The 21,820-nt window shown below is 41.8% G+C and overlaps 1 long non-coding RNA gene across 1 annotated transcript; it reads right to left on the bottom strand.

Moving 5' to 3' along the window:
• Window positions 1-20,649: 20,649 nt before the first annotated feature.
• On the bottom strand, window positions 20,650-21,497 carry LOC121072511. Its single transcript, XR_005821277.1, has 3 exons — window positions 21,415-21,497; window positions 20,864-20,946; window positions 20,650-20,729 (listed from the first exon to the last, which is right to left on the bottom strand). It is a non-coding gene; the product is annotated as an uncharacterized LOC121072511 (long non-coding RNA).
• Between the last annotated feature and the right edge of the window lie 323 nt (window positions 21,498-21,820).

Here is a 21,820-nt window from a genome sequence, read left to right on the forward strand (position 1 = left end):
GCCCAGTATTAGGCCATGCCAATCAGCAGTGCAGGTGTAGGAGAAGTATATTTTCCTGCAATATCTGAACATAGTTCCTGGCACAGGTGGAAGGACACTGACAAAAAAAAAAAAAAAAACAACACTCTAAAATTATATTTAGTTGTGTGATATATGTGTTCTGGTACTCACTGCTAGCCACAATACTCTCCCACCTTGAGGCTGCTATGTGATTTTTTTTTTTCAGTCAAGAAAAAAACAAGTTCAGAGTCCAGCACTGTCTCTAGAGCAGGGTCTGCTATGCTTAAAGCACCTCAGACCCCTGCCGAAGGGCAGCCTTCAGGAAGCGGGGGGACATCCCACCTCCTCCATGGAGGACTTAGCCCAGGGCTTGAGTTACTGCTGGCAGCTCCTCCCTGACAGCCAACCTGCTTTGCCTCTGGAGTAAACACAAGTCAGTATTATTTGTCCTTCCACAGTAATGAAGTGAAAAGCAAGCTCTTTGTAACATGCTTTGACATTTAAGAGTTATTTCATCTTCTTAGAGTTATTTCTAGAATAAACAAAAACTTATTTCAAACTTTCCTCACAACGTGCTTCCTTTGAGGAGTTGAGTTACCTATGTAAAACTAAATACAAACTCAAACTCTCATTGAGATATTGCTCTATTTTCTTGTATTACTAACTTTTGCAAGTGATAATAGTTGTTCCCACATGCAGAAAAAATACAGCAGTAGGCTTCAATGAAGCCACAGACTCACACACTAATAAAAATGTGAGACACCTGCCTTATTAAGTACTTCCACCCACCTAATTGGGATGCTCACAGACTATAAAGCAGCCATTTTCCACTCTGTTAGAGCTGCAGTAGTATAGTTAATCTAATGGGTTTAGGTAATGACTGCTAGTTTTTCCTTTTGGCACAGGCATTTGGTTGGTATTCTGTATTCACTAACTCTATAATGAGTTCGTTATCAGGGTGCAGAGATGAGAGAGTTGTGTGGAGAACAGTGGGCTATGGTTTCATCCCTGTAGGTCTAGTATACTTTTTAGCAGCTTCCCCATGCTTATATACAGGAAGATCTAGCTAGGATTATAAAAGTCAAAGAATGGAGGAAGACTCTTAAAAAAGAGTTACCACCTCTGAATGTATGCTTTAAAGTGTGAGTACTTATGGAATAATCTATTTGTGAAAGCTAATTGCAAAGTTTTTATTGCTTGACTGACTTTTTATCATCTTCACTTCTATAATTACATACTAATTGCTTCATGAACTTTAAGCAGCCAGGTAAGTGGTGTTCATTGGTGCTTCACTGTCCCTGAGCTGCTGTCTTGTGGTATGTGTCTGTTTACAACAGTGGTTTTTATCGCACTCTGTTCTTCACTTGTGGTTTTGTACCTTGTATCTCTTCAGTAGCTGTGTATTAGTGCCTTACTATGCACTGAACTTGTCAGTTAGTGAGTTTAATTAATAGAATGGGTAGAGAGAAGGATGTAGATAGGGAAGAAGGCAATAATTTGAGATCAAGAAGAGTATCAGTGAGAACTGGCTGTATTTGTTTGCAGCTTTGAACCCAGCAATCTCTGAAGCTGATGAAACCAACAAAGAACAGACATCTTATAGTAATGTTATTGTTAAGTTAGTTTTTCTTCCCTCTAGAAGCAAATGGAGTAGTTCATACTGACTTTCAGATAAAATCAAACAGGCTTCCTACTAAGGCTTCTGCTAAGATCATGCTTTCGGCCAGCAGAAGAGGGAAGATAAATCTTTGGCAGAGCTTTTATCTGAGGTTTTACTTAATGTCTTAAGACTGATATTTTGTTTACTAATAAAATGCTAACAATTGAGATGTGAAATGTGCTCAGAAATGGGCCTGCCTCTCAACTTTTCCATTGTTCTTTAGCCACAGAGCCTTGCGAAGAAGCAGAGAATAATCCTTGTATTGTAAGTAGCCTTGATAGCTAGGTGTAAATCTCACACTACCAAAACACCTTTTACTATATGTAAAGAAATAAGTATTTGTGAATCCTACTTTCTAGGCGCTCAGACCCAATTAACCTGGGATTGCATGTAGGGTGGCTATCGGAAAGGAGCATGCTGGCCCTTGCAAGATGCCAAGGCCTCCAAGATGGTGGTTTGTAGAGGGTAGCATGATGCTGGCTTCCCTTGAGTTTCTCTGCCTATGATGACATAAACTGTGTGCACTTGTTGCAATGGGTAAGGTAGCAAAATTAATCAGCATTCAGTCTTCCCTCTGTCACCATGTTCATGTTGTGCCCCAGGTAGTTTAGGACTCTTTAATTGTTTGCAAGACTTGGAAATGGGAAGGAATTTGTGTGCCCCTTGATACATAAGCTAGTATCTAAGGATTTTAGTTGCCTTCTTTCCAAATGTTGGAGACTGGCCACAGCTATATGTGGGAGGTGATGATCTGGCTAATAGCATTAAGTCCTTTTTGCCCCTGGTTGCTCTGCTTTTATGTATTCAGGTTTAAAACATTCACCAGACTTAATTTCAGGAAGGAATTTACCCCAGGATCGCCTGGAACCATGGTGGTTTTGTCCTCTGTACTTTCAGCTTGCTTCCCTAGGGGGCCTTCAATATAATGAATTCTCCTGTTGTAAAGGCCCAGGCAGTAGTTTGATTTCTTCTGCTCCTTTTCTGTATCAGGGGCTTCTTTACCGGAGGCCTTAAATCTGAAGTTGTGCTGGGAGCGTTCTTGTGTATGGTGCACTTCCAGACTAGTTAGTTAGTATGCAATAACAGAGGCTATTCTCCAGTCAAAACTGGCTTCTCACTCAAAGAAAACCACCTCTTTGTATCCACCATAATATTGCCAGTGCTCAGTAACGCTACCATGCTTACATGTCAGATCATTCTGGTTTAGTTAAGAAGTCATTTAACAAATAATTTCATTATATTGCAGTGCTTAGCAGGTCTAGCATGACTCCTGAAAACATTTAGTGCCAAAAACAAAAAAACCATGGCAGCAGTCAGGGGTTGAGAATGTGTAGGTATTGGCAGTCTGTGGCAATCTGTCTGGACTCCTTACCTTCTCTGCTGGCAGGGTAAGGCTGTTTGTAGAACATGAGCTAAAGAAACTTACAGCCTGTGGGCCCTCTGGCAGGTTAACTTCCTCTTGGCTTCGGAAGGACCCATATTATGGGAAGCAACTGAAGGTAAATGGGCTCAGGAAAGCTCCAATGCTGCTAAAGGTGGCGTTTTTGCAAGACATTAGTGTTGTGGTCTCCCAGAAGCAGGGATGTTGGCTGCAGCACAGTACCTCACTCTGAGTGGGGTGTGAAACCTGCCCTGGGCCCTTGTGAATCCTCCAAGGGCTCTGCTAAACAAACTTTGCACACAGAAAGGGCATACAGACCTGAATGATGGCCAGTGTTGTAAAACTGGAAAGCAGAGTTTTAAAAGATCCTGCAGTGTTGTGTAAACAGTGTTGTTAAAGCATGTGTGAGATTTCTGGGGGCCCACCTGCATACTGAATGGGTTGTAGACTCCTAGCATAATGGGTCTCTCTTCTTGATTCTGACCTGAGACCCTAGGGAAAGCTACTCCTTCTCCCTGCAACTGAGGGTCAGCATGAGTTCATGCCTACGAACAGTGTGAGGTCCTGGCTAAACAAAGGAGCACACTGTAAGCCCTCATCAGGAAATGGGAGCTCTGCAGTCCTGCACAGAACTGCCTGACTTGATGCCAAATGGCAGCAGGAACTGTTGGGCACCATGACTTTTCTCATCATGAAGAAGTGATTAAATAACTGAAATTTATTTTGATATCAGTAGAGTTGCAAATAGTCATTGACAGAAATAATGCTTATTGGTAAATATTGCAAATACTGCAAATGCTTCTCCCTGTCTGAAGTCAGAGACCTGGTGTTACTGCTGAAAGGTTGCTAGGTGGTACCTCTGTGATGAAACTGACTATGAACTTACTACTTGAGCTATTTTTGAGAATAGCATAGCTCTTATGGGGCCCTTTAAGATGTAAGGTATACCCTATAGTAAATTCAAGCATAAAGTTGCTGCCATGGGCTCAGTTACAGGTAGGATTTGTTGATGTATTTTCCTGATCATAAATTAAGAATGTATTTCATTTTTTTCCACTAAGGTCTGAAAAAATACTTTTCTTCAGAGGTGCTATTTTTAAATTGATTTGAGACTGCAGATAAAAATTCAGCTTGGCAATTTAGATGTATATTTCCTCTGCACTTGAGTGTTACTCAGTGTTGGCTCATTTCCAATGGCTGCAGGGTGACTGCTCCTACCAGTAAAGCAAGGACAGGTTCTGAAGCCCACCACAGTCACCAGACAGTTTCTGACTCTGCTGGGCTTTCAGTTGAAGGCTTAAAAGCATTGCAAGAAATAGGAGCCTAGCCCACGTAGGCTCTAGAACTCCTTGGCCTTAATAAAGCACTAATGGCACTACTCAGAGGAGTGTAGCTTAAGAAAGTGCTGATTAGGAAATGTCCAATGCTGGCTGGAAGGATCCAACTCTGGCAGTCATGGTGCCCCAGTCACTGAATTGCCTGTATGTGCCAGGCCACAGGAGGTGCTGCAGTTCCTGAAACTCTGGCTGTTCATAAAAAAAAAAAAACCTTCCTTTAGGGATGTGATGAGACAGGATGTCCCCCCAGTTGTTCTCTTGCAGAGAAGAGCAGTCACTCATGAACTCCAGCATCCTGCCTCTGAAGTCATTCCTCTCATAGGGCTGTAGCTGGCTGTGCTCCTGGGGCTGCAAAGGCAAATCCAAATGTGGATGCATGGGATGTCAAGAGGCAGTTTGCAGGTGCATTCTGGATGCTTAGTAACACAGCAGTGAATAGCCACTGGTATGTGAAGAAAAGTCAGTTTAGCCGGAATAAATTTAACTTGGCCTTAATATGTAAAGCAGCGTTATCATGGGTCCTTTCTGCTCTGGTGAGGGCAGGACTGCAGCTGCTTTGGAAGAGCTGCAGTAGGGCAGGAAGCACAAGTGGGGACTAGTTGAGACCACTAAAATTCAGCTATCATCCAGTTTGGAAATAAAGGAATTAGTTCTCCTACATCTGTACTGTGTTCAAGTTTACATCTCTTCCTAACAATGCAGGAACAAAACAAGACCATTGTGACCAAACCAAGTTAATCATTGAGCAGTCTAGGTCTTATTGGGCAGCTGTGTTTTAGTAGCAGTGAAATTGAATTAGAGAAACTTAAACCGAGTGGCATTGTCTTGTGATATCACATTTGTTTGAAATACGGTACTTCAACCTTAATTTCCTGTACATCTTAGAAGTATAAAAATAGATGAAGGTTTAGGTCTCTTTCAGCAGCTGACAAACTCAAAGGAAAACCAGACAAAAATTAAAACAATATTTCTGCATTTGAAAGCTTCCAAGTACACTAAAGCCTTTCTTCAAGTCAAGTTATAAAAGGCCTAGGTAACAAAACTAACATTTGGCATTTCCTCTCTGCTAATATCTTGACAGACTACTAAACTGTTTGCGAACGTGCTTATCCCCAAGGAGCTATACATGGACTAAGTGGTTTGTCAGTGCTCCGTTCACTTGCTGTTCATACCTTTTGCCATTTTTGCCAGGGCTCAGTTGTAAGACTTGAGCTTGCAGGATTTAGCAGTCCTTTATAGAAAATGCACAGTGCTGCATCCAAAGGAACAGGATAAAAGATTATTTTTTTCCTCTTTAAAGAGAATAGATGTATTTTCCTCTCCATTGGCTTTCTCTAAACAAAAGGCAATAACAGTAGATTGTGGGGTACCAACTTTGTAACCCTCAGTAAGCAGAGGATCAGAGCAAAAGGGTAAGTCAGGTGATATTTCCATTGTTTTACTGATGGGAACATGTGCAAGAGAAAGTGCTGGAACTGCTGTGCCTGAATTGCGTCATGTCACTTTATTTTTAATCTCTCCTTGTTCCTTGATTATATGAGACAAAGGCTTTCTAAAGCATATGGATTCCCCGGGATGATGCTGTAAAACAGTTATCACAGTGTGCTAATAAAAACTCCTAGTTTTCAACAGCCTTCAGAACCTGTGGGTTCATCTTAGACTTCAGCCAAAATATCTTTAGTCAAACAGTATCTGTGATGTGAGGAGCCTGGTTATTCACATCTTCCAACTGTCCTCAACTGGTATGTTGTTGTGACAGCTGTTTTTTACATGGAGATATGAGTTTTTCTGGGGTGCAAAAGCACTCAGTGTAAGCTAGAGAAAACACCCTGCAGGCCAGCAACTGTAGTGTCTTCTACCAACCATAAAATAAGCTTACATAAACTCAGAAGACTTTTTGACAAAAACTTGGATGCTATCTGTGAATTGCCAGTACTCCTCTCCCTCTCTAGCACCCTTTTTCTTTGCTTAATGTCTGCTTGATATTCTCTGAGCATTTGCAAACAAAAGCAAGTAAAACCTCTCAGCGCTTCTTGAAAACCAGGTATTCTGTTTCAGGTGGAGAATTCTGAGTTATTTACTGTGAAAACTGTAGGACAGGGCAGTCAAGAATCCAGACACCCTAACTATTCCTCTGATCACTGAGTAACACACTTCTGTTCATTCTTGCCTTTGCCAAAAGGAATGCCAATGTGTAGCCTACACATCACTACAGGGCCATGTTTCTCAATTGCGCTAATGGAGCTAGATACTTTGTTGGAGTACATCAGCATATTGTAATTGCTATCTGCAGAGCTAGTCTGTTTTTTCTTAATTTTAGTCTTGCTGAAGGCAAAGGAAACATTTTGATTCTGAGCAGGCAAGTAGATACTGTGCTTGAACTACTGTTATTTTGCAAACCTGGGTTAGTATATTAACCCAAGCATGGTGGCACGCCCATTTGCAGTTCCTACAAATGCACAATAATCAGCATTTGTGAACAAGAGGAAACTTTTTCAAACCTCTGCCTTGAGAGCTGAATAGTTCATGCTCCATTTCTATCTGGCTAAAGAATGGTGTTCTGCAAACCAGATGATTGTGTCAGCTGGACAACCTACTACAACCTACTGCAATAAGGAAGGGCAGGCAGGAGGACAGTGTTCCATGTACAAAAGAAAGGAAGAGAAGGGTAAGATACTATTTTTCTCCTCAGTGTTGCCAGGGAAAGGTTTGTGAGGCTCACTAACAGGTTATTATTGCTAATGGGTTGTATTTGAGCGTGGGACAATGGATAAATGAAGCCTCTGCTACAGCAAGTTGAAATATGAATTTTAAGCAGTCTGCCTCACTGCTGTAGAAGTTGCTTGCCTTTATTCAAGGACTCCATTAACTGAATGTTTACCAAGTAAAACAAATAAAAGCCAAACATTTAAAGGCCAGATGAAATGACTTAACTTTATCTACATCTTTAATTTTATAGGGGGTCCTGATAGTTCAGTTCTCTCTACTGCTTTCTCTTTCCAAGTCTCCAGCACTTTGATAAAGAGGATCAGTATATCTCTAACTATGCCTGAAAGTCACTTGGAGGGGAGCAGGGGATATTTAGACCCTACTAGCCAAAGTAGAGATGGTATGTTATTAAGATGTGAGATCCCTTAACTGTGTTTTGTTACATTTTATGATGGCTCTCATTCATTACTGCACAGAGTGCCTGCTGGCACAGAATTCAGATGATTAGTAAGCATATATGTAATTATCTGAAGGATAATTAATGCTGCAGTAGACTTTCCCCAGCACAACAGGATGTGGTCCTGTTTCTAATCTACTCTGGTATGCTTATGTCATTCCTTTTGCATGCCGAATAGCCTGGCAACTGAGGGATTTGGCTGGATCTCCTGCCGAAGCAGATCAGTGCAGCTCTGAAGTTGGTAGAGGCAGGGTGACTGACACCAGCTAATTGTTTAGGTCATGAAGTACAGGCTCACTGAAAAGTGCTTTATATAGGTGGTGTGATTTAAGGAGTTAAAATTTCTGGAGGAAACTAAGTACAGCTGGGGTCAGAGTAGTAAGCATTGCTGGACTAGTGGTAGCACAGAGCAGCTTCTTTGTACCATGGGGTGTAAAGAATTTGATGCCAAATACAGTGTTCACTTTGTTCTGTGTTCCACTTCATCCTTCTGTCCTTTTCCTCCCCAGTACATCATTGGATACAACTATTAATGGAAGGTCTGATTCCTTCATCTAAGTTTTTGCTCAATTTTACAAGTTTTGATCTAGGAATGGATGCCAGTTCTATGGAGTCTGGTTAGCAATATGCAGTTGGACCTTTAACATTTAATGTACTCTGAAGAAGCTGGATAATTATTATTGTTTCTGTAGGTATTCTCCTTTCCCTCTAGAAAGGCAAAAGAAATCAGATTTCGCTCTGGTCTGCACAGCTATTATTCATTAGTAGTATTGAAGGAACATTAGTTTGAACAAGCATTTTGGAATGCATTCACTGTTTACTTAGCATGGGAGCAATAACTCGGTGCAAGTCAACCAACCTCCGCAAAGAGCAACTTTGGCATTTACTGCACCCTAGCCAAGGAATCTCTTGTATTTGCCAGGTTTCAGACTGAAGTTGGGCATCTCATACAAGATTCAAGAATCATCTAAAACAGTGAGGGAGTAGGTCTCGGGAGAGGGGTGTAGTCTGGGACTGATGGGCAAGCATCAGTGAGTTCATTTGACCTTGGAACCTGCCTATTTCATAAAGCTAAATCTTATGGGGAACGTTTTTGCAGTGGCAAACGTAGCAGAAATGTATGAAAGACTGGAAATTAACTTTCTGTCATTACTGAACAAGTGAGACATACAGAAGAGTATAATTTTCCCAGCTATTATGTGCATTTCTGAGAAACATTTCTGAGAAACTGTGCTTTAGTCTGGAGACAGGGAATTGCTAGGAGATCTCTTTTGAAGCTCAGTGAGGGGGTCTAATTCTTAACCACTTGGTGTTCAGGAGTTGCCAGCAAAGGGACACGGTCATAGGTATGGTAGGAAATAAATGGAGGATGTTTTGATTGAAAACAGTGGGGTTTATAAGGAAAAAATATATAAGTAAAAGGAACATTCCTTTTATATCTGTATAGCTTATGTGTATATATTAGCTGTAGGAGAAAATGTATTTATATGATTTTTGAGATGATCTCCATTGGTTACTCATGACCAGTCATAAATAATGTGGCCTTCTCAGAACTGTGCTACTAAAACACATCTACCATGTTATTCTATATGCTCCCTTTATATACCGGTGTGCAGGCAATTGTCAGGTGGCAAACTGCAGAGCTATGTGAAGCATGGGTATGTAGAGCACTTCTGTAGTTAGTAAGATATACTATACAGCATTACCCAGAGCAGCAGAAGTACTTTAACAAGTATTAATTCTTTGTTATGATTCAATGACACAAAACATGTTAAGTCAGATTTGGAATGGGTATAGCTTTCCTACCATAAAATGATTAAATTGAGCAGACTGTGGTCATGAGCAAGCTGCGCACACCATCCCACAGCAGAACTTTACAATGCCTGGTGCTGCTAGATGTTCTCTATGCAATATAAAAACATTCTTCACCTGGTGGCAGTCACTCGGCTTTCTTTAAGCATCTCCAAAATAGCACTGATATTAAACAGCTTATTTCCTTCCTCTCCAATGAAATTTTGCACTGTATTCCTGAACGTTGCCTGTCTCTTGAGTTTCTCAAGCAGAGTGTGTAACTGTACCCTTAAAGGGTAAACCAGATTTTTCAAACTGGTAGGCTGCCAAGGAGAACTCACTTGTAGTATTACATGGCAAGACCTGATGGAGCTGCTGAGACTGAACCACTTCTGGAAGTCAGGATAGTCTCCCTGTCTTAAAGTACTGATATCTTGAGCAATTGAGCTTCTTGTAAGTCATCCAGCTGTCTTTTTCCACCCTGATGCAGTTGTATTGTTTCACATGGAGCTGTAGGTCAGGGTGGTCACTACTGCATTCATAGCAGTAGCCCCAGAAGCTCTGGTCTTCATTTAAAAAAAAATAAAAATAATATAAACTCTTGCAAAGACTCATAGTCCATCCTAGTATGTCTCAGAGCAGGGTACTGGCATCCTGGGTCTTCCACTACCTTTCCTGTTTTGGCAGTTCGCTGAGGTGGAAGCTGAGAGTTGTGAGCAAACACTGTGGTGAGCAAACACTGTGGTTGCTTTTATATACCATAGTCCTGCTACTGTGTCTGCAAAATGTAGCACAAGGGTGCATTCTAAGCTCTGGGGACATCTCATGTTTTTTTTGTTTCAGTTACGGTGTTCATTGCATTTACCACATGGGGCTTTTTTCATTAGCTGATGCTGCATGTAAGGGAATTACTGTATAACTGTAGAGCCACTATGCTTTGAGCTGGGATCTACTACTTCACGTCACTGACCCAATGGGGGTGTCTAAGAATTTCTTCTTTATAGTACCTCCTTTTCTGAAAAGCCATCAAACTTGGTGGACCTGAGCGGTTCCTAGGTCTGTTATATCTCTTTTCCTCACACCTTTGTCTAAATTTGTTCCATGGTGGTTGTCTTTTTTTGAGAGCAGGAGAGGAACTCAGCTTCCATTTTGTCACTTGTCTCCATCTTGAGCGGTGGTGTTGGCTTTTGCCTTCTCTTTTATTGTGTACAGATTTCTAACATAGCCATGTGTTACAAGGAAATAGCAATGAAAAATGTTTGTTTTTTCATGGTGTGTGGTTAACCGTTGCATCCCTGAAAACTACAGAGATTGCTACATCTAATGTAGGAACAACTCAAAGGGTTCTATTAGATGTTTATCAATATATTTGAATTAGTTGCTGATACTGTAAGTCTTTTTTCTCCTGTGAAAGTTTATTTTAGAAAATCAAGAGAAGATAGCTAGGTTAAACTTGAGTTGCTCTCTATCTGGAACCAGAAAGGATTGTTCTTTAGCACTAAAGCATAGCTATTATGTTATGGAAAACTTTATTTCTTCCTTTTGGAGCTTTTTCTGTCACTTTTTCTTGTTTGTTTGATGTGGGGCTGGATCAAACCTTGACTAGTATTGATTATCAGTTCCTTGAACCTAGATCTTAGGCTCTTTAAAAACAGGCTACGTCATGGAATATGCAAAGCTGGTTATATAAATGTTTTATAACACCAGTAGGTGAGACTTAAGATCAAAAGAAAACTACTATACTCCAAAAACAGAGTTATGATCTTACATGTTTGGGAAAACTCATTCAAGCATGTGAAGACCTTGTCAACATGATTTGTCAGCTAACTTGGCATGCACCTTTGTAGATCTAATTTATTTAAGAGCTCTGTTTGCAAGTACATAGTCTCCACCTCCAATGGAACAAATAAGCATTTGTGGATGCAGGGGAAGGTCTGGGAGACACAGAGGAGTACAGCTTTGCTTACAAGGTTTTGGGCCAAAGAAAAGGGCTTTCAGTGCTGTGGCAAGAAAGAAAAGAGGTGTCTTCTGGGGTGGGGGGAATGCCATCTCACTCTTGGCATAGGCTGTTTTCTCTCAGCTCTTGTTAAGGATTTGCTTCTGAATCCCGTAACACGAGTTTGGGCCTGAATCTCAAGTTCACCAATGACACGAAGTATGAAAGTCATCTGCCCAGTTCTGAGTGAACCTTCCCCCTCATATCCTTCCATTACAAACCACTTAATTGCTGTTCTTTTTAACTGTATCCATATTAAATGACAGGGTAAAATGTGCACTCACCGTTTCCAAACAGGTTATATGTCCTCTTTAGTATATTCAGCCCTATTCTTTTGAGCTTTCTGAGTTGCCTCAGACATTCTGCCTTGATCCTCTTGGATTTCCTTTGCTCATAGCCTTGTGGTGTTTGCTTGACAGCTGTGGTACTTGACTTGGTATATTGTTACTATTACAGTAAGTACACTGAGAGCTTGATTTTTCTTTTATTTTGTGCAGTCTGGATTGCTGACCTGGACTCATATGAACTGGCAATGGGCAGTGTGAGCATGTAAGAAATAACCAATACGGAAATGTAGTGCGAAGCTGGCGTGGTGGTTTGAAGCATCACAAGTATTTCAAAGTGTAATCCCTTGTGTATGGCAAACTGGTGGATAGATTTTAACAGTTCCTGTACATCATTCATCTTTATTGCTGCATGGATTGCACAGCAGCGTTCTTTGAGCAATGAATGTTAATGCAAGTCCCCAGGGAAGGCCACAAAGTCTGGCCACAGCTGACTTTGGCAGCCATGGCACATACTTGCTTCATGTAAACTGACTATATGTTTAGCACTGGCAATGTGCAAGTAACTTGCAGATCACTTCCATGACATCTGACCTGGTGACAGTCTGTAGAAATTGGCAGTTGGTGTCCTCTGACTCTACTTTGCTACAAACAAGTTCTTTCTTGGAGCTGGTGTGGGCTAATTCTTATTTTGAGCACCTCTGCCCATGGTTAATTATGGAAAACAGCAGAGAAGCTGAATCTTCCAAGTGTAACTCCTCTTGTGGAGACAGCATCATTCACCACAACATTGTTGTGGACAGATGGAGTAAACCTGAATCTCTCATTGCTTTGACTCCAGTGTTTGTTCTTGTTGCTGTCTGTCTTTTGAAAGTGCATAGTCCTGTGCTGCTGAATATGTTGGTTATCCTGTTGCTTCTTCCTGCTAACTCCAACAGGCTCTTCTGTAACAAGCAGGAAATATTAGCCATTGAAAAGTGAAGTTCATGGCAGTGATCTAATAGCAAAGACAGTGTTGTAATAAAACAGTTAATGACCTATTTATTTGTTAAAGTCTTGTTGTTTTTTGCAGGTCAGTGAACAGAAATCAGTCACGATGTTAAGCTCTCTTTCTAGCTGTTTAATCTTAAACACACCCCTTCCATTGTTCTGCTACTCACGTGCTCACATCAGTACACCCCAGTAATACCCCTCCCTTCTTGTATTGACCTCATTTCAAAGCACGGTTTTTGCCTTTCAAGGGATCAGACTGGTGCTGTTTGAGTTGGGATTAATTTTGCTCAGGTCCTGGCGCTAGCTGCTGTCTACTGCTCTACTGACCTTGTTTGCAGGGAAAACAGAAATCTGTTTAGAAGCTGATGGATGCCCTGAGTGCCTGGGATGAGCCTGTGCTGAGTGTGACAGGGTAGGCCTGTCCCGGCAGTGAATGTGGGCCATGAAGAGGCAGAAGCTGCTAAGTGGGACTGGACAGTGAGTTCTGGCAATCCTGCTTCCTGCAGGGTGAACCAGCCAGGCCAAAGCAGCCAATGCTGCAGAAATTCATGGGTCAAGACTTGCTGGCTTCCTGTGTTAGGGAGGACAATATTGCTGATGATCTGAAGTCCCTTCTAGCCTCCTGATCTGAATCTCTTAGGCCTTGAATTTTGATTCAGATGGCTTGAAGAGAAAGTGGAGAGAGGCATGGTATGGCTGAGAAGCCCCATCAATGTCAGCACAAAAACTTACTAGTTAATTTGTAATTTTTGAACGTACCATGCTATGCTGAAGTCTATGGGCAGTTCAGAAGTGAGAAGACTGGTGTTTACAGCAACTACTTTAGATTTATCTTAAAAGGAAACTTGTGATACATTTTTTAAAAAAAAAAGGAACTGCACCTGATGAGTTGAAACCAGGCTTTGAATCTGAGAACTTCTAAAAGACCATTGGAATTTCTGATTCAGTGTAACTATTGCTGGGTTTTCTTGTGCAGTGTTGTCTCTTGGCATCTCTGTAAATATTCTCAGTGTCTGAGAATCAACAGGCATAAGAATAGAAATGTTTTTGCTTTCCAAGTGTTTATTGGTTATTTTTCTTTAGTATTTCTGCATTAGGATATAGGACCATCTCTAAGCTATGGGTTAATGCAGTTGTATAGTATGTGACCCTACTCTGGGTGGATATCACCTGGCTAGAAATAGCTGGGAGTCTTTAATTCTGTCATTCTTATATGTAAAAAGCTCTTATGGAGTCTCTCTACCCTGCAGTGAGTGTTTAAATGCACCTCTCAGCAGTGGTGTGTTTAACACTCCTTAATTTAATACTTCTACTGCCCTACAGAGCCCTGAAAGTGATGTGCCCAGGCTTCCAGTCAGAGGAAGGGAGGGATATGGAGAGGAAATGATGGGCGCCCAAATCTTATCCCAAGGTGGAGGTAGTACACGGATGATGGTTGTGACAGTCCGTCTAGGAAAAGTGTTCAAGGAGTGTTTTTGGGCTGCACATCATGGATGTGACTAAGCCAAACCATTAGAGACCTACAAATAATGGAAGACAGGCTTCAGCGTTGCACTGGCACTGCAGGAAGAAGCTTTCTCTTTGTAGCTGAGTCCTTGAAGAAAATAAGAAAGGATGGTTAAAGGGGACAACTGAAGAAAATAGGATCATCCTAATAGGTACAACCCCTATGTCACATGCAGGGATGCTTATTCCTATCCCACTCTGGATCATGAGTGGGAGTTGCACAGCACTGTAGAAAAGGGAAAATGTGTAATTCCTGCCTCTGAAGTGCTGTGTCCTCTCTGGCTCTGTAAAAATAGCATGGTGGGTTGAGAAGCAGTAGGAGTGCACTGGGAAAATGTAAGCTTCCAACACAGAAGCAGGAGAGAGGGAGCTATGGGAAGAGAAAAAAATGTGAGTCTTAGGTACATGACGAGTGGAAAGGAAGGAATGATTAAGATTTTAAAAACACAAATGCATTACCAGTGCCAAGCTAGAAGACAGTAATTAGTTCACTCATTCACTTAGAGCTGAGTGAGGTACATGAAGTCTGGGTCTTTGCATATTTGCTTCCCTTGCATTCTTTGCTTTCAAATCTGGTCCAGGCTTCTCTGGAGAGACTCCTTGTTCTGCTTCTGTAGCTCACTGCAGGATGCAAATCTTAATAAATGAAAGCACAGCATGTGGGGTTGAATCCATGAGGAGAGATGGGGACTGTGTGGCAGATCAGCTTCCCTCCTGCTGTGTGACATGTGGTGCACGTTGAAGTCGGGGCTGGGGGGAGCCCCCTTATTCAACTCCGTCAAATCCAGCCCTGCTGTTGCGAAACTGGTTTGCTGACTTGTTCCAGTTCTCCTGATGTACTTTGTCAGCCAGTTGCTTGCTGTCCTTTTTAGCTCTCCATGCTGTATGAGGGTCAGTTCTTTGATTTGCTGTTCTCTGGTACTTGATGCCTTGGGAGAAAGAGCCTTGCATCATCTTGGGCTTATAAAGTGCCCTCAGGGTATTATACAGATGTATTCTATGGGATCAGTTGTGATGCATGGTTGAAGGTGAGGAGTTCCACTTCAAATTCCCTAATGGCCCTAGAGTTCCTCTCACTTTTGTTGCAACAGAAGTGAAGCAGTAGAGATGGGGGGGGGGTGTAGCTCTTTCACTGGCCAGTAGCATAACTGACCTATGCAAATGTCCTAATGTCAGTCCAAGCTTAAGAACAAACAAGTGATGATCAGATATGAAGGCTGGTCCTACAATCTTATTGTTTATCTGAAGTTGAGGAAAATACTCCTCTTGCAATTGTCATGAACTTCAGGAGCCTGAGCTAGATGTTATTTCTAAGTTACAAGGGGAAAATGCCTGTACCCTCTCACACCCAAAAGAACAGGCACAGACCAAGGTTTACTTTCATTTCCATGTGCAGCTGCTGGAGCTTAGCAGGCCCCAACTTGGTGGCACTGCTGGGCCAGGTGCAGCTACACCATGTCCCCCTGCCCTGGCCTCCTGGGAGTTGAGGTGAAATGTACTCACTGTGCCTCCTGGTGTACTCTGCAGCTTTGGGGGCAGTCAGCATGGCAAATGAATGCAGGGAGAGCTTGAAAGGTTGAATCCAGTGGTCCTGGAAGGACAATTCACAGATCAGTATATCTGCAGAAACTCTGTGCCAAGCCAAATGGGTGCACTCTGCTGTGTGGTCAGCTGAAAGTAAGAAAACTGCTTCAGAGCCCTCATGGACAAATGAGGACAGCTTTGCTGGCAGTGTCTGGTCTGACTGCTTGGCCCACCCAGCTTCTTGAAGTGCCCAGCCCTGCTGCACAAGCATCTCAGTTGTCCACACAGTAGATGAACTGCTGCAGTTTATAGCCCTGCACATACTAGAATAGCATAGGGATTGTGGTCTACCATAATATCCTAGTGGCAGCTGCCACATGAGCAGCTGAGCTGCTGAAATGTCTGGACAGTGGGGTGAGAAACTCTGAGAAGCAGCAGGCAGTTGTTATAGCTATCATCATATCTTTCTCAGCTTAGGATGTCCCTGCACATGAATCATAAATCTTCTGGTTCCTAAATCCCACTAGGATGTGACTTAAGCTCCATAAGTATCTATGTATCTTAGTAAAGCTGGTGCTTGATTTTTTTTGAGGAGACCTAAGTCAAGGCTTCAGAAGTGATGGGGGGTAATAAGAATCTCCGTTACTTGGTTTTGATGGGAAATGTGGGGGAAGATAACAATCTGAGATGAACAAACAGAATTTTGAGATGGCTGCATTCCAGTTCTTTTCCTTTTGAACTCTTAAGGAGGCGTAAGTTGTCTTCCAAGAGTTACTGTTAACGAAAACAGTAGATGTAACCACCTAAACTAATTAGGGCTTTGGAAAATGAACTACCCTTAGTCTTCAAATTCAGCAAAACATTTCAGTTCCATTCTCAGCGTAGGAATGAGCTTAAGCCCATACTTAAAATTAAGCAATGTTGTTGGCTGAAATAGGAACTGGTGATCCCGATAACAATGGCTTATCTTCATCCTGAGAAAACTTTGTAACTTCACTACTGCTACCTCGTCACTACCAAGGAAGTATCCCTGAGTCCACAAGGGGGGGGATTTAGGCAAGTGCACAGTAACACGAGATGAACAGAAACTATTTCTGTTCTTTGTCTCTGTTTGCATAATATCAGAATATAAATCAAAGAGGCGGAAAAAAAACCTCCATGGGAAACAGCATGAGTAGCTGGAAAATTTACAAGAAAACGTCACTCCTCTGCAGTGTGTGGTGTGCACTTAAAAGGGTGACTTCTAAAAATATTCTGGGTTGGAAATTACCAGAGAAAAGGGTTCTGGCCTATCGTGACCATGACAGAAAAAATATACAGTGTAATGCTCACAGAAAAAAAGGAGGGAGAGCTGATCCATATGCTTAACCCAGAAGCTGAGGGGAAAATTTGTCATCTCAACAAATAGGCTGTGAAATGCCCCCAAGTGGCATGTAGTGGCACTTCCAGTTCTTGCCATGAGAATATTCAACAAAGGTTATGGCCTCGGCTGTTCTGATGCATGCAATTGTGAGCTAGAGTGTAGCTGTAGCCCTTTCTGGACGCCAGGTGGCAGTCCATCATTAATATTAAAGCCAAGCAAGACGTTGTGTGTACCAGAAACTCCAAATTACATGTGGATCGTCTAATACGGTCTGATAACAATTCCACAGCAGTTTTTAATTGTTGCTTAATGAACTGTCACTGAAAAGGAATCCTACATATTCCAACAGAACTGCTCTTTTGTTAATGGCTGGGCCATACAGAATATTTTTGACTTGAGTCATGAATTAAAGTTCATAATACACTATTTTTAAGGGGTAACTACTTGTATGAATAAAGATTTGTATCTAGAGAGACTTGTTCTGAACACAGACATGGCACTTGTGAAGCAAGCTATATCTCCGTGGACCTGTCTTCCTTTCCCGCTTCTAATTAGCAGTAATTGGAGTATGCTAGTAGGACTGTTCATCTATAAAGTATTATGCCAAAGCCACAAAAGCTGGATTACACGTGGATGTTTGTGAATAATTGGACTGCCTTTTTTCCACCTCTCCCTAGAATAGTGTGAGGTGAATAGTTCAGCTTTTTGCTATGTCCAAAGAGAAGGCTGGAGCCAGTTTGCTATTGCAAGATCAAAAGGGGGTCGACAACATGAGTTTACTATGCAACGTTTTTAACAGGCACAAATATTATAGAATCAAAATATGTCTCTTCAGTGGGAGACTTCACTGCTCGTAGTGCCCAAGGCTGGGCTGGAGGTTGGTGGGAGAAGGGTCCAATAGCTTATCATTGTTATCATTGCTATGGCCAAAGCTAGGAGTCACTGAGCTGTTTAACAGCACTCAACTAGTATCTATTCTTTGGATTCTCAGACCTAAAGGGCAGCAGATGTCAAAAAGTTTGGGATAGGTTCTGAAAGGTGTTTAGTGCAAGCAAAGCTGAAAGTCTTTTGAACATGTTTGGGAATGAGTTACCCCTTTAAGACTGGTGTAGGTGTTAATGTCGGGGATTGAAGAGTTTTAACTGGTGAAATCTCTGCAGGACCAAGATACGATCTGATCAGCAAAGCTAAAGCGAGTATCTTCTTTTTGCTCACTGACTTTTTTATGGTATTCATCTGGTTGCTCAGTTAGGTTTGTTTGCTCTACCCAGTTTTGTGTGCACCAAATACAGTTTCATTTTCTGGTAGCCTGGCGATAATTTTCAGCAGATGCACAGCAGAGCCAAACAAGCCGCTTCTACCCTTTCAAGAACAAAACGATCTCCCTGGAGGTCAGCTACTGAAGTCAGAGCTCTTATGTGTTGATGCTTGTCCTGCACTAGCAAAGTCCCACACCAGTGTACAAGCCAGAAAGGAACCGTGAAGTCTGTGGTCAGCTAGGCATTTAAGCCAGAAAGAAGCTTGTCAATAAAAAGCCTTCATAAACCTCTAAACCCAGAAGCACGTTATTCTAATATTCTAACACGCAGCGGGTGACTCATTACATTGAAAGATGGTGTAGGGATTTTAGAAGTAGCTCTCATGCTGCTAGAGATTTGTGATCCCAGTGGTGGTGCAATCAGGAAAGCATCAAGCAATCAAACCCCAGAGATCAAATATAGTAAAAACCTCTCCTCCCCTTCCTCTTCTCAGCTCTTCTCAGCTTCCCTTGTTTTTTCACAGTTACATTCAGTCTGTTCCAATTCCATCTGTGAAGTGATGGGTGGTGCATGGGTTGGGCTTGTGTGCAAATGGTTTCCATTTACCACGTGTCTGTACTTCTTGACTTTTCATCTGCTCCTCAGTGCTTCTGTCTTTGCTCTGCTGTGGGTCACCTACAGGCCATGGCATGGAGGGGATGCCACCTTCCAGGAACACCTCTCTAAAGTGTCTTCTTATATGTCCTCCCCTTAGGCTGCTGCTCTTTTCTTAAAAATAGTTGAGTTGAGGTGCCACATGGTCCTCTTGCTGAAGTTTTGGTTGCTTGGTTGCTTACATGGGTTTTTGAGTTGCTTGGCATGGGGCTGGAAGGTCTCAAACAGTATTGGGTTCCTTTGCTTATGTAAATACACTCAGAAATATCAGCTAAAGGGATGCAGGAGGCACACATTCTGCTGCCTGTCTTGAGAGCTGACTAGACACAAACAACTCCGGTGCAGGGGCTGACAGCAGGCCAAGCTGTCAGAGCACTGTGTGCAAGGAAACATATCCTGCTTCTCTGGAGACTTTTTAACTGCAAACAGTAGCTGAGACTATTCGGCTGTACCACAGATAGACTATCTGACTTTGAGCAAGTCATTTAATCTCTGTCCTAGTTATCTCGGACCTACAGTACAGTTTCCTAGGAGGAAGATTTATCAGCTTACATAGGGGAAAAATGAGTCAATGAGATCATGAAGGATCTGCAGAGAGAGGATCAACAAGAACCACAAAGGAAGATGGGAAGTGCTAACTTCAGATAAAATTCACACTGTCATACCTAGCCTGTAGTCTTGAATGATATCTCTAATGTTTATACTCTGCCTTAACACGGAGATGTGAGAGCTTATTGTAGGATGTTGCCAGCTGTCATCCACATTTCTAACCACTGCTGGTCTAACAGTAATTTTTTTTTTCATAGAAGTAAATCCCCTCTTTATTAGTATGGGAGAGCTGGGATAAACAGTAGCTATAGCAGGTCCCAGATAGCATGATCTGTAAGCGATTAAGAGATTAGGAAAGAGACACACACTCTCATGACTGACAGAAGAGTTGAGGTACACAGTGGATACCTGCAACCTTACACGGCTTTACACCTTGTTGTGATGCTGAAAGGCTGCCTGCAAAGATCTAAACACTGATGGCAGATATGAGACAAGGGAATAATTCTACAGTATTTAGCCTGAGTGGGAAGGAAAACAATCCACAGCTGAGAGGTAAAGATAGATGGTGGAGTCACGTGTGGATTGCATTCTTGGAATGCCAGCCCAAAGCACTATACTACTGGTGAGAGGTCTTCACTCAGCCCCCTACAAGAGGTGCTGAAAGAACAGCAAATCACTCACATTTGCAGAGCTCTGCCATCGTGTTGCTGAAGGCCCCATGCTGTAAATCTCAAAGATCTCTTCAATGGGAATGCTATTCTGTGAAGAGAGATGAAAAGAGTGGTTCAGCTCTCAGAAGCAATTTTTGAAGTTAATGTGTGAAATCTATATGATATCCCTTCCCTTTGGTTTCTGAAACGGCTTTCATCTCAACTCCTAGTACCATTTCGTATTGCTAGTACAAATCTATTGAGATCTGGTCTAAAATTTGCTCACCATTTTGTGTTTGGGCGCAACAAGAAACCTACACAAATGCATAAGGCCACCTACTGAAATTGTCTATTCAGTTTTCTAAGGCTGAGTGAAGCTTAATGGCTACCTGATTAAAAAAAAGTCAGATTTGTAATATCTGCACTGTCTGTATACTGTTTTCTATGAACAAAGATGTTCAGGGTACAGAGTGTTTCTAGACAAGTGCCATACAGAAAAAGATTTTGCTGTCTTTCTTGCCTTCTTACCAGTAATATCCCAGCATATGAAGATAATATCATAGCTTCTCTCTCAATTCGATTGGGATACATGTATCGGCTGTGAGCTGCCAAATTCCTGCATGATGTTTTGAACAAGAAGGTTATTAGTGTGGTGTTATAAAAGCACAAAGAATTCCTGGGCCTGATTCACTGCTGTTTATATTCTATTTTCATACTGTAACACTAGGATCTTAGCCTTGCAATACTCACATTTTCTCTCTTGTCAGTACAGTTTGAGCATCCAAGTCACATAACCACAGCATAGCAACAGTGAAGGCTAAGTTGTAATGGACCTGGAAAGACAGAAGAGCTTTATGTGTTTTGTTCTACTCTAATTGTTTAACTGAGCAATGAGAAAAAGACCAGAGAGATGTAGGGAAGGTGAGCTGTAGCCCAGTATTGCCTCAATAGGCTTTTAAAGGGGTTTTAAACACCCACAGGAGGAGTTCCTCAGCTTAGCTGAAAGATGTTTTGCTATTTACAGACAGGTTAGTTTGTGAAAAACTACCTTTGCTTAGCTGACTTAAACTTTTTCAAATATCCCTGTGGATGAGCTTTGTCTTGCTGGAAAATCAGTGAAAACTTGGATTACCTTGGATGCTGTTCACAGCCAATCTCTTTAGAAGCTCATCTCTGTAAGTAGCTTTTACTGATCATTGTAGGAAAAGGTTATTAACTGTATCAAACAGACATCCTTTAGAGTTTTCAGTAGCCCTGCAGATAAAGGGAATAGGATAGGAAATAGGAAGTCTGGTCATTACCATGTCATCTAGAAAGGTGGGCTGCCTTTGTCTGCTTGGATCAAATGCATTTTCTCATAGTCTGATGCCAACATAATCTCCCCTTAAAGCAAGAAAACAGCTTTGAATTACAACTGGTTCTAAGTAATCCAGTGCTTGAGAAATGTAGGACAACACCAAAGCTAGTGCAAAATCAGGACTAAATTTGCTGTAAGTCAGTGCTAGGAATCTGTTGCAGGAGTCCTCACAGACCCCTACTAATTTGGAAAGCTGTTAATTTTATGCATCGCTGCTGCTAATCTTAGCTTCTGTCCAACCACATTGTTGTCTTACCGAAAAGCTCCAAAATATAGGAAGAAATACAAATGTGAGTCAAATATTAGAAGTCTGGGGGCTTATAGGAGTTTCACTGTACAGGCAAAAGATT

This window comes from Cygnus olor, chromosome 6 (genome assembly GCF_009769625.2).
Source record: "Cygnus olor isolate bCygOlo1 chromosome 6, bCygOlo1.pri.v2, whole genome shotgun sequence".
Classification (NCBI taxonomy): domain Eukaryota; kingdom Metazoa; phylum Chordata; class Aves; order Anseriformes; family Anatidae; genus Cygnus; species Cygnus olor.